Here is a 14,560-nt window from a genome sequence, read left to right as displayed (position 1 = left end):
CAAACTGGAAACAACCCAAATGTCCATCAACCAATGAATGGATAAATAAATTACGCTATATCCATACAGTGGATTACCACTCAGTAATAAAAAGGAATTAATTTACTCAGAAATAAAAAAGAATACACTGCTGTGACATACATGCAAGAACACAGATTAACTCAGAAAAACTAAACTGAATGAAAGAAGATGAACAAACAAGAGTGCATATCATCTTATTCCATTTATGTAACATTCCATAAAATGCAAACTGAACTTTAGTGACCCAAAGCAGATCGGTTGTCTCTGGTCAGGAGGCAGAAGGAGGTTGGTGAAGGAAGGAACGGAGAGATTACAAAGAGGCACAAAGAGACTTTTAGGAACATAGATGGGTTCATTGATCTTGACTGTGCTGATTGTTTTACAGGTGTATACATACACCAAAGCTCATCAAAGTTTATATTTTAAATATATGCAGTTTATTGTGTATCACTTATACTTCAATAAAGCTTTAAAAATAGTGTCACTCAGTTGTGGCAAAAAAGCTGAGTAAATAAAATATTATTTTTTAAAATTTTTTATTCATTAAAAAATTTTTTTGGTAATTTTTATTTTACAGAGAGAGAGACAGAGTGTGAGCGGGGCAGGGGCAGAGAGAGAGGGATTTGGAGACAGAATCCGAAGCAGGCTCAGGCTCTGAGCTGTCAGCATAGAGCCCGATGTGCGGCTTGAACTCATGAGCCGTGAGATCATGACCTGAGCCGAATTCAGATGCTTAACCCACTGAGCCACCCAGGAGCCCCTATTTTTTATTCTTTACTTTGACCAATATATTTTTGGTGTTTTAACTGTCAGTGACATTATCAGCACAGTATTAATACAATAGGCCTTGTACTCTGGTACTTGTGCACAGGGTAGAGGTACGGAGTAATGTGATGGCGTTTACAAGCCGGAACACCCTCCTCCCCCAAAACTCCATCACTGGGCTATACCTATATTTTCTATAAACTAAATAAGAGTTTACAGATTATCTCCACTATTGAGTCTGACCATTCAATTATTAAATCTGTCTCTGCTGATAGATGTGAAAATGTAACATTCAGCATCTCCCCTGCTTCTGAATGACCAGGCTGATTGCATTCATTAAAATACAGCCACCCACAGAACCGCAGCACAACCTCAGATGACTGCCAATTCAAGTTAGTGTAAAAATGGAGCCACTTCCCATTTACCTACAGTTGGCCATGTTAACACAGTCAAAGAAAAGCTTCCAAAGCTTCCTCTGGTTTGTTTCCTTTCCAGTGGCAACTGGGCTTGCTCCTCTTCACTGAGGATGAAGTTATTGACAGTAAGTGGGCCTTTTTCCTTTATTCATGTGGACATGAGAGGTGAAAGGAAGAGTTTCCTCTCTCGGAGCTTAAGAGTTTAGAAGCGGCCCAGAACAACACTACAAATAACAGCACAACTAGTTAAATGCCTTCTAAGACAAAAAAAGCCCATTTGGTCCATTTCTCTCTATCCCAACAAGAATGTTTTAAACAGTCCCAAGAGATTGTAATCATTTACAAGAGTCTTCAAATATTCAGAAGAGATACATACCCTTTATCTCTTTTAGAAATGTCCTTTTCAGCTGAGGCTCCGTGGCTGAAGTTTCAACAACTCTGAGGGACACTCTTTAAGAATCAATGAGCTCTAGGGCACAGGGGTGGCTCAGTCGGTTAAGTGTCTGACTCTTGATCTCAGCTCGGGTCTTGATCTCAGCGTTGTGAGTTCAAGCTCCATGTTGGGCTTTGCACTGGGCATGAAGCCTACTTAAAAAAAGGGGGAAGGGGGTGCCTGGGTGACTCAGTTGGGTTGGGTGTCCAACTTCAGCTCAGGTCATGATCTCACAGATTGTGGTTTGAGTCCCTTGTCGAGCTCTGTGCCGACAGCTCAGAGCCTGGAGCTTGCTTCCAATTCTGGGTCTCCCTCTCTCTGTGCCCTTCTCCAGCTTGTGCTCTGTCTCTTTCTCTCTCAAAAATAACTAAACATTAAAAAAATAAAAACAAAACATTAAAAGAGAAAAAAGGATCAATGAACTCATTTTCAAGAATGGCTGCACCAGTTTGCATTCCCACCAACAGTGTAAGAGGGTTCCCCTTTCTCCGCATCCTCACCAACATCTGTGGTTTCCTGTGTTGTTAATTTTAGCCATTTTGACTGTTTGTAGCAGCAGTATCAACAATAGCCAAATTATTGAAAGAGCCCAATGTCCATCAACTGATGAATGAATGGATAAAGAAGATGTGGTATGTGTGTGTGTGTGTGTGTGTGTGTGTGTGTGTGGAATATTAATCAGCCATGAAAAAAATGAAATCTTGCCATTTGCAACACCACAGATGGAGCAGGAGAGTGTTATCTTAAACAAAGTCAGTCAGTCAGAGAAGGACAAGTATCACATGATTTCACTCATATATGGAATTTCAGAAACAAAACAGGTGAACATGGGGGGAAAGAGAGAGAGAGAGAGAGAGGCAAACCAGAAAACAGACTCTTAACTATAGAGAACAAACTGAGGGTTGATGGAGGGAGGTGGGTGGGGAGATGGGTTAAATGGGTGATGGGTATTAAGGAGGGCACTTGTGATGAGCACTGGGTATTGTATGTAAATGATGAACACTAAATTGTATACTTGAAACTGATATTACACTGCATGTTAACTAACTGGAATTTAAATAAAAACGTGGAAAAAAAGAATCAACGAGCTCATTATTTTCAGTCTTTTCTCACAGTTTTCTCTTGTTTCGGGGTCTGTTACCAGTGTTTTCTAAGTCTTGCCTATGAACACTGTCCCAGCTCTCCACAGTCTAGCTGCATGAGTGGAAGTCCCAGCTGGATGAGCATGATTTTGAGGGGCTCCAAAAGGTCCACCTCCCTGCTCACCCGGAGCCTAAGTGTTCAATAAACTTCTGTTAAATCAATGTATAACTTAAATACATCTCACACATAAACAAACCGGACTGAAAACCTTACATTTAGAATCCAAAATGGTTTTAACCAAACAGATGAGAATATTGTCTCCACATCAGAGAATATCTACTTCGCAGGGTCACTGTGAGCATTAAATGAGATTTCTGCAGGTATTCGCCTCTCATAGGCAACCTTAAGGAGCATCAAGATAATAAAGCAGAATCACAGAAAACTGAAGCAACTTGTGAAAGTCACTCAGCTCACGAGGAGAAGAAGCAGGGCTAGAACTCATGTAGCCTCCTAGACCAGTTCTCCGCACTTGAGAATGTCAGCACGAACTCCAGAAATTCCATGGGACTTTCCAGTAAATCAAAGACCTTCAGGGCCATGAGATACAACATGGACAAATTTCAGCGGGGCATGAAATGTGAGAAAAATAAAACAAGAAAGAGCAAACGTGCAATGTACAAGACTTTTGTGCCAAATGTTTTCTTGCTCATTTTCTCAACTCCCCAATATTCCTGATGTGCGTTTGTAGCCTCATAAGGAAACCGAGGCTCAGAAAAATTAAGTGATGTGTGAAGGCAGAGAATTTGCAGTCTTCTGACTTCAAGTTCAGTGCTATTTCTGCTCCATAGCAACACCAAGCTCGGGATCACAGCAGGCAGTGTGCAGCCAGAGTGACTGGGCCTGAGGAAGACGAGGAAGATCCTTAAGGAAGGATGACACAAAGACACAGTAGGAAGGGCTCTTCTGAAACTAAAGCATGGAATGCAGCAGCCTGGCAGCTGTCTTGTATAGGTAATCACATCTGTCCGATCACTCCAGCCAGAGAACTTGGTATCACCCTGGATTCCTCTCTCTCTCTCACCCCCTGCAGCCAACCTGCTCTTAAATTCTCATGTCTCTTCCCTCAAATTATATCCAGACTCAAAACCTTATTCCCATGTCTGGGACCACTGGTTCTCTCCAGGCCACTACCTCTCCCTTGCCCTATGGCCGTGTCCTCCAGCTGCTCTCCTGCTCTGCCTTTGACTTCTTTGACTTCTTCTCAGACCCTCTCTCAGAATGAATCTTTTCCCCCAATATTTTATTATGAATCCTTTCAAACAAATAGCAAAGAAAAAAATATTTTACAGTGAACCCATATATCCACAACCTTGATTCTATCATGACAATATTTGCTTTATCACATGGTCTATCCCTCAAAAAATTCTTTTAAAGTGTAACTCAGATTATGTTGCTTTCTCCCATACAAGAACCTCCAAAAACTTCCCATCTCCTTTAAAGGAAAAGCCAAATGCTTTTCACAGCCGAGAAGGTCCCAAATGATCTGCACCATCCCACTGTCTCTGCCTTCGTATCCTACTGTTTCCTGCCTGCTCCACTCTGCATACACCCCCAGCTCATTCCTCTCCAGCAGGGCTGGTGACCTTTTTATTATATTTTTTAAAGGAGTTATATTTTTTTAATGTTTGTTTATTTACTTTTAGAGAGAAATAAAGATCAAGCAGAGGAGGGACAGAGAGACAGAGAGAGAGAGAGAGAGACAGAGAGACAGAGAGAGAGATCGAGAGAGAGAGAGAGAGAGAGAGAGAGATTGAATCCCAAGCAGGCTCTGCACTGTCAGCACAGAGCACAACATGGGACTCAAACCCACAAACCATGAGACCATGACCTGAGCCGAAACTAAGAGTCCAACGCTTAACTGACCAAGTCACCCAGGCACCTCAGGTGCCCTTGTTTATTTTAACACACACCAGGCTTTGCACTGGCTATTCCCTCTGCCTGGAATTCTCTTCTTGCAGATTTTTACATGACTTCTTCCCTCACTGCTTTCATGGCTTTCTTCAAATATCATATTTTGGTAAGGCCTTCACTGCCCACCCTGTTTAAAATTGCAGACCACCCCTTCCTTTACCTTCCTTCTTTCCATACTTTTCATTTCCTCAGTAGCCTTTATTACCATGGCACTCCCTATTTTAGTTCTTTGTCTTGTCTGCCTCTCCCCGTTATAAGTTATTGTTACGTGCGACATACAAAGCATCACATTAGGCATTTTATATATGTTGACCTCATTTGATTTGCACAATGCCTCTCTGAAATAGAGATTCTTCCCCTCTTGTAATAATAAGGAAACAGACTCAAGGAGGCTGAAAAACTTGCCCAAGAGCACCCATTTAGCTGGAGCATGAATTACAACCCAGATCTGTCATCTGAGGTCCATTCATTCTCACCATAAGATGCAGACCCTTTGTGATGGGACAGGTGCCCCCCCCCCCCAGTCTGGCACCCTAACCAGAGGTCAACTGTCATATCCAGTCCTCATTTTGTATTTAGATGGTTGTTTCTTCAAGATATACCTACTGAGACTCCAACTCTGAAACAGGGGAAATCTCACATCAGGAGTAATCAATACTTCTTTGGGGGTAGATTAGATGACAGGTAAAAAGACAAACTGTGTCATAGGCATGGTATTTAAGGTAAGGGCCTAGAGTGTATACAGTGGAAAAATCAAGGATTCCAGAAATGCCCTGGGCACTGAGGGGCAAAAATACATGTATTACAAACTTCTCATTTTTCCCCGAGACAAACAAGAACTAATTCAAAGAAAACTATGCATATATTCCTGCTTCAGTCCTCAATTACAGAATTTGTCACATGACACAATAATGTATCACAGTTGATACATTGTTGTTTCTTTCCCTAGACTGTGAGTCTCTTGAATCCCAAGAATGCAGCTCATTCATCTTTGAATTCCACGTGCCTTGCACAGTTTTTGGCACATAATGGAATCTTAATAAATTTTTGCCAAATTAGTTAATAAAGTGAGTGAATGAATGAATGCATTATGATAAAAGACCTAGGAGGAAATGAAAAAGGAAATTCTGCTAAGAAGCAATGCAAACATTTTAAAGAAACTTTTATCTGTTCTCCTGGCTTCAAATACAAAGAGTAATACCTTAAGTAACACTATTGCAATTACAATGGGATTTGAAAGTGATTGTTGCACATCACAATAACTAGTGTTCCATTTTAGAGCCATGGTGATTGGTTCAGTATTTAAACAAGTGTGTGTAATCTTGTAGCTTATTGGTTTATTTTTTTTAATTTTATTTTTTACTTTTTTAAAATTTACATCCAAATTAGTTAGCATATAGTGAAACAATGATTTCAGGAGTAGGTTCCTTAATGCCCCTTACCATTTAGCCCATCTCCCCTCCCACCACCCCTCCAGCAACCCTCAGTTTGTTCTCCATATTTATGAGTCTCTTGTTTTGTCCCCCTCGCTGATTTTATATTATTTTTGTTTCCCTTCCCTTATGTTCATCTGTTCTGTGTCTTAGAGTCCTCATATGAGTGAAGTCATATGATTTTTGCCTTTCTCTGACTAATTTCACTTAGCATAATACCCTCCAGTTCCAGCCACATAGTTGCAAATGGCAAGATTTCATTCTTTTTGATTGCCAAGTAATTCTCCATTGTATATATATACCACATCTTCTTTATCCATTCATCCATCAGTGGGCATTTGGGCTCTTTCCATACTTTGGCTATTGTTGATAGTGCTGCTATAAACATGGGGTGCATGTGTGCCTTTGAAACAGCACACCTGTATCCCTTGGATAAATGCCTAGTAGTGCAATTGCTGGGTTGTAGGGTATTTCTATTTTTAGTTTTTTGAGGAACCTCCATACTGTTTTCCAGAGTGGCTGCACCAGCTTGCATTCCTACCAACAATGCAGAAAAGATCCTCTTTCTCCGCATCCTCGCCAACATCTCTTGTTGCCTGAGTTGTTAATGTTAGCCATTCTGACAGGTGTGAGGTGGTATCTCATTGTGGTTTTGATTTGTATTTCCCTGATGCTGAGTGATGTTGAGAATTTTTCCATGTGTCGGTTGGCCATCTGGATGTCTTCCTTGGAGAAGTGTCTATTCATGTCTTTTGCCCATTCCTTCACTGGATTATTTGGTTTTGGGGTGTTGAGTTTGATAAGTTCTTTATAGATTTTGGATACTAGCCCTTTATCTGATATGTCATATGAAAATATCTTCTCCCTTTCTGTCGGTTGCCTTTTAGTTTTGCTGATTGTTTCCTTTGCTGTGCAGAAGCTTTTTATTTTGATGAGGTCCCAATAGTTCATTTTTGCTTTTGTTTCCCTTCCCTCTGGAGATGTGTTGCATAAGCAGTTGCTGTGATCAAGATCAAAGAGGTTTTGCCTGCTTTCTCCTTGAGGACTTTGGTGGCTTCCTGTCTTACATTTAGGTCTTTCATCCAGTTTGAGTTTATTTTTGTGTATGGTTTAAGAAAGTGGTCTGGGTTCATTCTTCTACAGTTGCTGCCCAGTTTTCCCAGTACAACTTGCTGAAGAGACAATCTTTATTCCACTGGATATTCTTTCCTCCTTTGTCAAAGATTAGTTGGACATACATTTTTGGGTCCATTTCTGGGTTCTCTATCTTGTTCCATTGATCTGAGTGTTTGTTTTTGTGGCAGTACCATACTGTCTTGATGATTACAATTTTGTAGTACAGCTTGAGGTCCGAGATTGTGATGCCTCCTGCTTTGGTTTTTTTTTTCAAGATTGCTTTGGCTATTTGGGGTCTTTTCTGGTTCCATACAAATTTTAGGATTGTTTGTTCTAGCTCTGTGAAGAATGCTGGTGTTATTTTGATAGGGATTGCATTGAATATGTAGATTGCTTTGGGTAGTATCGACATTTTAACAATATTTGTTCTTCCTATCCAGGAGCATGGAAACTTTTTCCATTTTTTTTGTGTCTTCTTCAATTTCTTTCATAAGCTTTCTATAGTTTTCAGTGTATGGATTTTTCACCCCTATGGCTAGATTATTTCTAGGTATTTTACGTTTTTTTGTGCAACTGTAAATGGGATCGATTCCTTGATTTCTCTTTCTGTCGCTTCATTGCTGGTGTAAAAGAATGCAACTGATTTCTGTGCATTGATTTTATATCCTGCAAGTTAATTCATGGATCAGTTCTAACAGTTTTTTGGTGGAATCTTTAGGGTTTTCCATATAGAGTATCATGTCATCCGTGAAGAGCGAAAGTTTGGCCTCCTCCTGGCTGATGTCTTTTATTTCTTTGTGTTATCTGATTGCAGAGGCTAAGACTTCCAATACTATGTTGAATAACAGTGCTGAGAGTGGACATCCCCGTCTTGTTCCTGACCTTAGGGGGAAAGCTCTCAGTTTTTCCCCATTGAGGATGATATTTGCATTAGGTCTTTCGTATATGGCTTTTATGATCTTGGGGTATGATCCTCCTATCCCTGCTTTCTTGAGGGTTTTTATGAAGAAAGAATGCTGTATTTTGTCAAATGCTTTCTCTGCATCTATTGAGAGGATCATATGGTTCTTGTCCTTTCTTACATTGATGTGATCAATCACATTGATTGTTTTGCGGATATTGAACCAGCCCTGAATCCCAGGTATAAATCGCACTTGGTTTTAGTGAATAATTTTTTTAATGTATTGTTGGATCCGGTTGGCTAATATCTTGTTGAGGATTTTTGCATCCATGTTCATCAGGGAAATTGGTCTATAGTTCTCCTTTTTAGTGGGGTCTCTGATTTTGGAATCAAGGTAATGCTGGCTTCATAGAAATAGTTTGGAAGTTTTCCTTCCCTTTCTATTTTTTGGAACAGCTTCAAGAGAATAGGTGTTAACTCTTTCTTAAATGTTTGGTAGAATTCCCCTGGAAAGCCATCTGGCCCTGGACTCTCATTTCTTTGGGAGATTTTTGATTACTAATTCGATTTCTTTACTGTTATGGGTCTGTTCAAATTTTCTATTTCTTCCTGTTTCAGTTTTGGTAGTGTATATGTTTCTAAGAATTTGTCCATTTCCTCCAGATGGCCCATTTTATTGGCATATAATTGCTCATAATATTCTCTTAGTATTGTTTTTATTTTTGCTGTGTTGGTTGTGATCTCTCCTCTTTCATTCTGGATTTTATTTGGGTCCTTTCCTTTTTCTTTTTGATCAAACTGGCTAGTGATTTATCAATTTTGTTAATTCTTTCAAAGAACCAGCTTCTGGTTCATTTATCTGTTCTACTGTTCTTTTGGTTTCGATAGCATTAATTTCTGCTCTAATCTTTATTATTTCTTGTCTTCTGCTGGTTTTGGGTTTTATTTGCTGTTCTTTTTCCAGCTCTTTAAGGCATAAGGTTAGGTTGTGTATCTGAGATCTTTCTTCCTTCTTTAGGAAGGCCTGGATTGCTACAAACTTTCCTCTTATGACCGCCTTTGCTGCATCCCAGAAGTTTTGGGTTGTGGTGTTATCATTTTCATTGGCTTCCATGAACTTTTTAATTTCCTCTTTAACTTCTTGGTTAGTCCATTCATTCTTTAGTATGATGTTCTTCAGTCTCCAAGTATTTGTTACCTTTCCAAATTTTTTCTTGTGTTTGACTTCAAGTTTCATAGTGTTATGGTCTGAAAATATGCACAGTATCATCTCAATCTTTTTGTATTGTTGAGGGCTGACTTGTGTCCCAGTATGTGGTCTATTCTGGAGAACGTTCCATGTGCACTGGAGACGAATGTATATTCCGCTACTTTAGGATGAAATGTTCTGAATATATCTGTTAGGTCCATCTGGTCCAGTGTGTCATTCAAAGCCATTGTTTCTTTGTTGATTTTTTAGTTAGATGATCTGTTTATTGCTGTGAGTGGGGTGTTGAAGTCCCCTACTATTATGGTATTACTATCAATGAGTTTCTTTATGTTTGTGATTAACTGATTTATATATTTGGGTGCTCTCACATTTGGCACATAAATGTTTAGAATTGTTAGGTCTTCTTGGTGGATAGACCCCTTGATTATGATATAATGCCCTTCTGCATCTCTTGATACAGTCTTTATTTTAATGTCTAAATTGTCTGATATAAGTATGGCTACCCCGGCTTTCTTTTGTTGACCATTAGCATGATAGATGGTTCTCCATCCCCTTACTTTCAATCTGAAGGTGTCTTTAGGTCTAAAGCGGGTCTCTTGTAAACAGAATATAGATGGGTCTTGTTTTCTTATCCATTCTGTTACCCTATGTGTTTTGATTGGAGTATTGAGTCCATTGACATTTAGAGTGAGTACTCAAAGATATGAATTTATTGCCATTATGTTGCTTGTAGAGTTGGAGTTTCTGGTGGTGTTCTCTGGTCCTTTCTAGTCTTTATTGCTTTTGGTCTTTATTTATTTATTTGGGTTTTTTCCACCTTTCCTCCCCTCAGAGAGTCCCCCTTAAAAATTCTTGCAGGGCTGGTTTAGTGGTCATGAGCTCCTTTAAGTTTTGTTTGTCTGGGAAACTTTTTATCTCTCCTATTTTGAATGACAGTCTTGCTGGATAAAGAATTCTTATCTGCATATTTTTCTGATTCAGTGCATTGAATATATCCTGCCACTTCTTTCTGGCCTGCCAAGTTTCTGTGGATAGGTCTGCTGCAAAACTTCTCTGTCTTCCCTTGTAGGTTAAGGACTTTTTTCCCTTGCTGCTTTCATGATTCTCTCCCTGCCTGAGTATTTTGTGAATTTGACTATGATATGCCTTGTTGGTGGTTGGTTTTTGTTGAATCTAATCGGGGGGGGGGGGGGGTCTCTGTGCTTCCTGGATTTTGATGTCTGTGTCTTTCCCCAGATTAGGAAAGTTTTCCGCTATGATTTGCTCACATAACCCTTCTGCCCCTACCATACCCTCTCTTCCTCTTCTGGGACCCCTATGATTCTGATGTTGTTCTTTGTTAACGAATCATTAATTTCTCTAATTCTTAAATCGTGCTCTTTTGCCTTAATCTCCCTCTTTTTTTCTGCTTCACTATTCTCTGTAAGTTTGTCCTCTATATAGCTGATTCTCTGTTCTGCCGATCCATCCTTGCTGCCGTGGCATCCATTCGAGATTGCAGCTCAGTTATGGTATTTTTTATTTCATCCTGACTAGCTTTTACTTCTTTTATCTCTGCAGAAAGGGATTCTAATCTATTTTCGACTCCAGCTAGTATTCTTATTATTGTGATTTTTTTTAAATTTTTTTTTAACATTTATTTATTTTCAAGAGACAGAGAGAGACAGAGTGCAAGTGGGGGAGGGGCAGAGAGAGAGGGAGACACAGAATCTGAAGCAGGTTCCAGGATCTGAGCTGTCAGCACAGAGCTCAATGCGGGACTTGAACCTACCAACCATGAGATCATGACCTGAGCTGAAGTCAGATGCCTAATTGACTGAGACACCCAGGTGCCCCCTTATTATCGTGTTTCTAAATTCTGTGGTTCAGACATCTTGTTTGTATCTTTGTTGGTTAAGTCCCTGGCTGTCGTTTCTTCCTGCTTTTTGTTTTGGGGTGAATTCCTTCATTTTGTCATTTTGAAGGGAGAAAAGGAATTAATGAGGTAAAACAAATTTTTTAATTAAAATTAAAAAAATATTAAAATTAAAACACACACACACACAATTGAATAAACGATGCTAGATCCTAGGTGTGTTTTGGTCTGGATGTTGAAAGAGGCTTGGTAGACTAGAGAAAAAAGGGGAAAGAAAAAAAGGAAATCATTTGAAAATTTGAAAAAATGAATACACTGAAGTCGACTAAAATGAAATGATGGAAGTAAAATAAAAGTTGAAAACATTTACACAAAAGTAAAAAATATAGTAGAAAAAAATTAAAAATATTTTTAACAAAAATTGAAACTAAAAATTAATTTTTTCTTTCTGTATTCAAGAAAAAGAAAAGACACAAAAGAGAAAAAAGAAAAAAAGAAAAAAAAGAAAGAAAATTGAGTAGACCAGCGAACAGACTGAAATACAACTGAAATTACTTCGTTTTTCCCTAGAAGTCAAACTATGAAGCGCTTTATAGTCCATAAACTAAGCAAGTGGAGAGACTTGTGTTCCTGAAGAGTAAGGTTGGCGTAGTTGGGCAGGGCTTAGTGTAATGGCTCCATTCTCCACTAGATGGAGCTGCTTAGCTTACTGGGTGGATTGTTGTGGCGCTTGTAGGCGCGGGACCATTAAAAATGGCGTCACCCAGCTCTTCAGTCTCTATCAGAACTCTGCTCTCCCCGATCAGCAATCCCGCACCTGTCTTCTGTCTTCAGCTTTCGTCTGCTCCCTGCTTCCACACTGTCTGTGACCAAGTCCCAGGCAGCACTTCCGTCCTGAGTTTTGTCTCAGATGCGGCTGTTTTTCCTGACCCCTTACTTCAGAGGGACTGTGGCTTTTACCCTTCTGCCCCTCTGTGAGAGGGTCTCACCGAGCAATGGCCAAATGCTGGACGCACTCAGGAAACTTTGCAGGACCGTGCTGCTTCCATCGCCCAGAGACTGCGGCTGGGTGCCAGCCCGCCCCAGAAAAAGTTCATACGATCATACAGAAGCAGCGTTTCAGGGATTATGGAAAATCACAACACACATCTGGCATCAGGCTTCACCCTTAACGACCTAGCCCCAGCACCAGCGAATGTAGCCACCTTCTGGGGTCTGCTGGGACCAGGTGGCTTCAACAGTCTTTACCAAATGTCCTTCCAGGAGTGGAACCGCTTTTCCCCGTGTGGCCCGAGAACCTCCCTGACCCCACTCTGCTCCTGGGGATTCGCCCTTCCTGCCAGAGCACCGCCAGGTATCGAGCTGTGGAGTTGCAGACTCTGTGCTCCCCCTGTTTATAGTCTTAATGGAATTTAAACCCTCTCCTTTCTCCTTTCTCCCTTTTTAGTTCAGTCCCTGCTGCTGTTTCCACTTTTCTACTTTCTTTCCAGCTGCTTTTGGGGGTGGGGTGGTTTTCCCATATTCTCCCTCCCCAATCCCGTCTCTGTCCTCTCTCCACACGCAAAAGTGGCTCCCTGTCCTCCATGGCTTCTGTCCCCCAGGTCACCTCTCTGTGCCATGTACCTGCTGAATTCTGTGGTTCAGGTTCTGCAGATTGTTGTGTTAATTGTCAGATCAGTTTTCTGGGTGTGCAGGTTGGTTTAGTGTTGGTCTGGCTGTATTTTATGGACGTGACACACACGAAAAACTTTCATGCTGTTCCACCATCTTGGCTCCCAATAGGGTTTTGTTTTTGTTTTTGTTTTTTTAGAGCTTGAGCGGGGAGAGGGGAAGAGGGAGAGAGAGAGAGAGAGAGAGAGAGAGAGAGAGAGAGAGAAAGAATCTTAAACAGCTTCCATGCACAGCATGGAGCCCAGTGAGGGGCTCAACCACACAACCCTGGGATCACGACCTCAGCCGAAATCAGGAGTCAGATGCTTAGCTGACTGAGCCACCCAGTCGCCCCTGAATAGGTTTTTTAAATAACAAAAGATTAGAAATAAATGATTCATTATTGAAAAGTTTAACAATTCAAATTATTACTAGTTATCTGAGGAATAGTCATACACATGATCATATAAATAATAATCACTATTGACAGATACAACTCATTGGTGTCTGGCTTGCCTTCTAGAAAATTATGCAAAAAAAATCCAATATAACTCCAATATATAGAAAATAGAAACAGCCAAGAGAGTCACATGCTCTATCATTCTGCCTATATAGGCAAACCAATTTAGAAATACATATCTTATAAGGTTGAAAAAAAGAACAAGAGTAGGTTGTTTTGAAACAATTTGCCAAATTAATAAAACAAAACGTTTGTGTCATTATTATTTACCTCTTTTGTGTCGAGATGGAGCCTATAGTAGGAAATATAAAATTGAGATATGAAGGTGAGAGATTTACTAGTTAATAAAGAATTTATTTGTGATCAATCCCCTTCATATTATTTATATGTGGTGCTCGATTCTGTGGTTATCAGCATTTCATAACAGGATACAGTAAAAAAACCTTTTTCTTTATCTTTTCCCCACTTAAACTAAATGCAGATTTGCTAGAGCCCTTGCTGCTATCCATGCCAGTAGATGGCATTCTTATTCTTGTTTTTATTTTAATAGTCTTAGATTCATGATAAATGTAATGCTGTGGGCTGGACTTACATTCAGTTCTGGTTCCCACAGTCTAAGTTCAGGATGAACAACTTCTGATGCATATAGAAAAGAGAGGCACATACTTAAGACAAGAATAAAAATGCAGTCCTTGGAATACTGAGAAGTGTCCAAAGAAATTGTCACTTCTTTATTTTTTGCTTAGCTGGTTAGTGTCAGGTCTGGTGAGGATAGCAGTTTCTTGAAGGGGAAGGGTCTTGGGTTTGCATGCTGGCTGTTCACTGTTTACCTGGTTGCTGGGTCCTGATGACTCTGCTGCTTTGATCCTGGTTCCTTCCTCCAGTTCTGCATATACTCTGGTCTGTTGATCTCACCCATGGTCTCCATTAAGCCCTGGCATTGGCCATCCACGTGATGGCACATACCCTCCTTCAGGGTTACCTTGTCTTCAGGAGGGCAAAATTCTTGCTTGCTACTTTTGGCTGTGATCTGACTCCCTCACTGAGATCATCTGCGAATGACTGGATTCCCATGGAGCCCCTGGAATCTCAGGGCCACAATTTCTGGTCTGCTGCTTATATGTCCTCCACTGCCATTTTTAATCTGCTATAATTGCCATGTTCTGGGTAGAGGCATGGTACAAAGTGGCATCTCCCCAGGATTCCAAATGGAAAATAGGCCCAGAGACTCCTGCCTGTAGCTTAA

The sequence above is a fragment of the Lynx canadensis genome, chromosome A1 (assembly GCF_007474595.2).
Source record: "Lynx canadensis isolate LIC74 chromosome A1, mLynCan4.pri.v2, whole genome shotgun sequence".
Lineage (NCBI taxonomy): Eukaryota > Metazoa > Chordata > Mammalia > Carnivora > Felidae > Lynx > Lynx canadensis.
Note: the sequence above shows the minus strand (reverse complement) of the source record.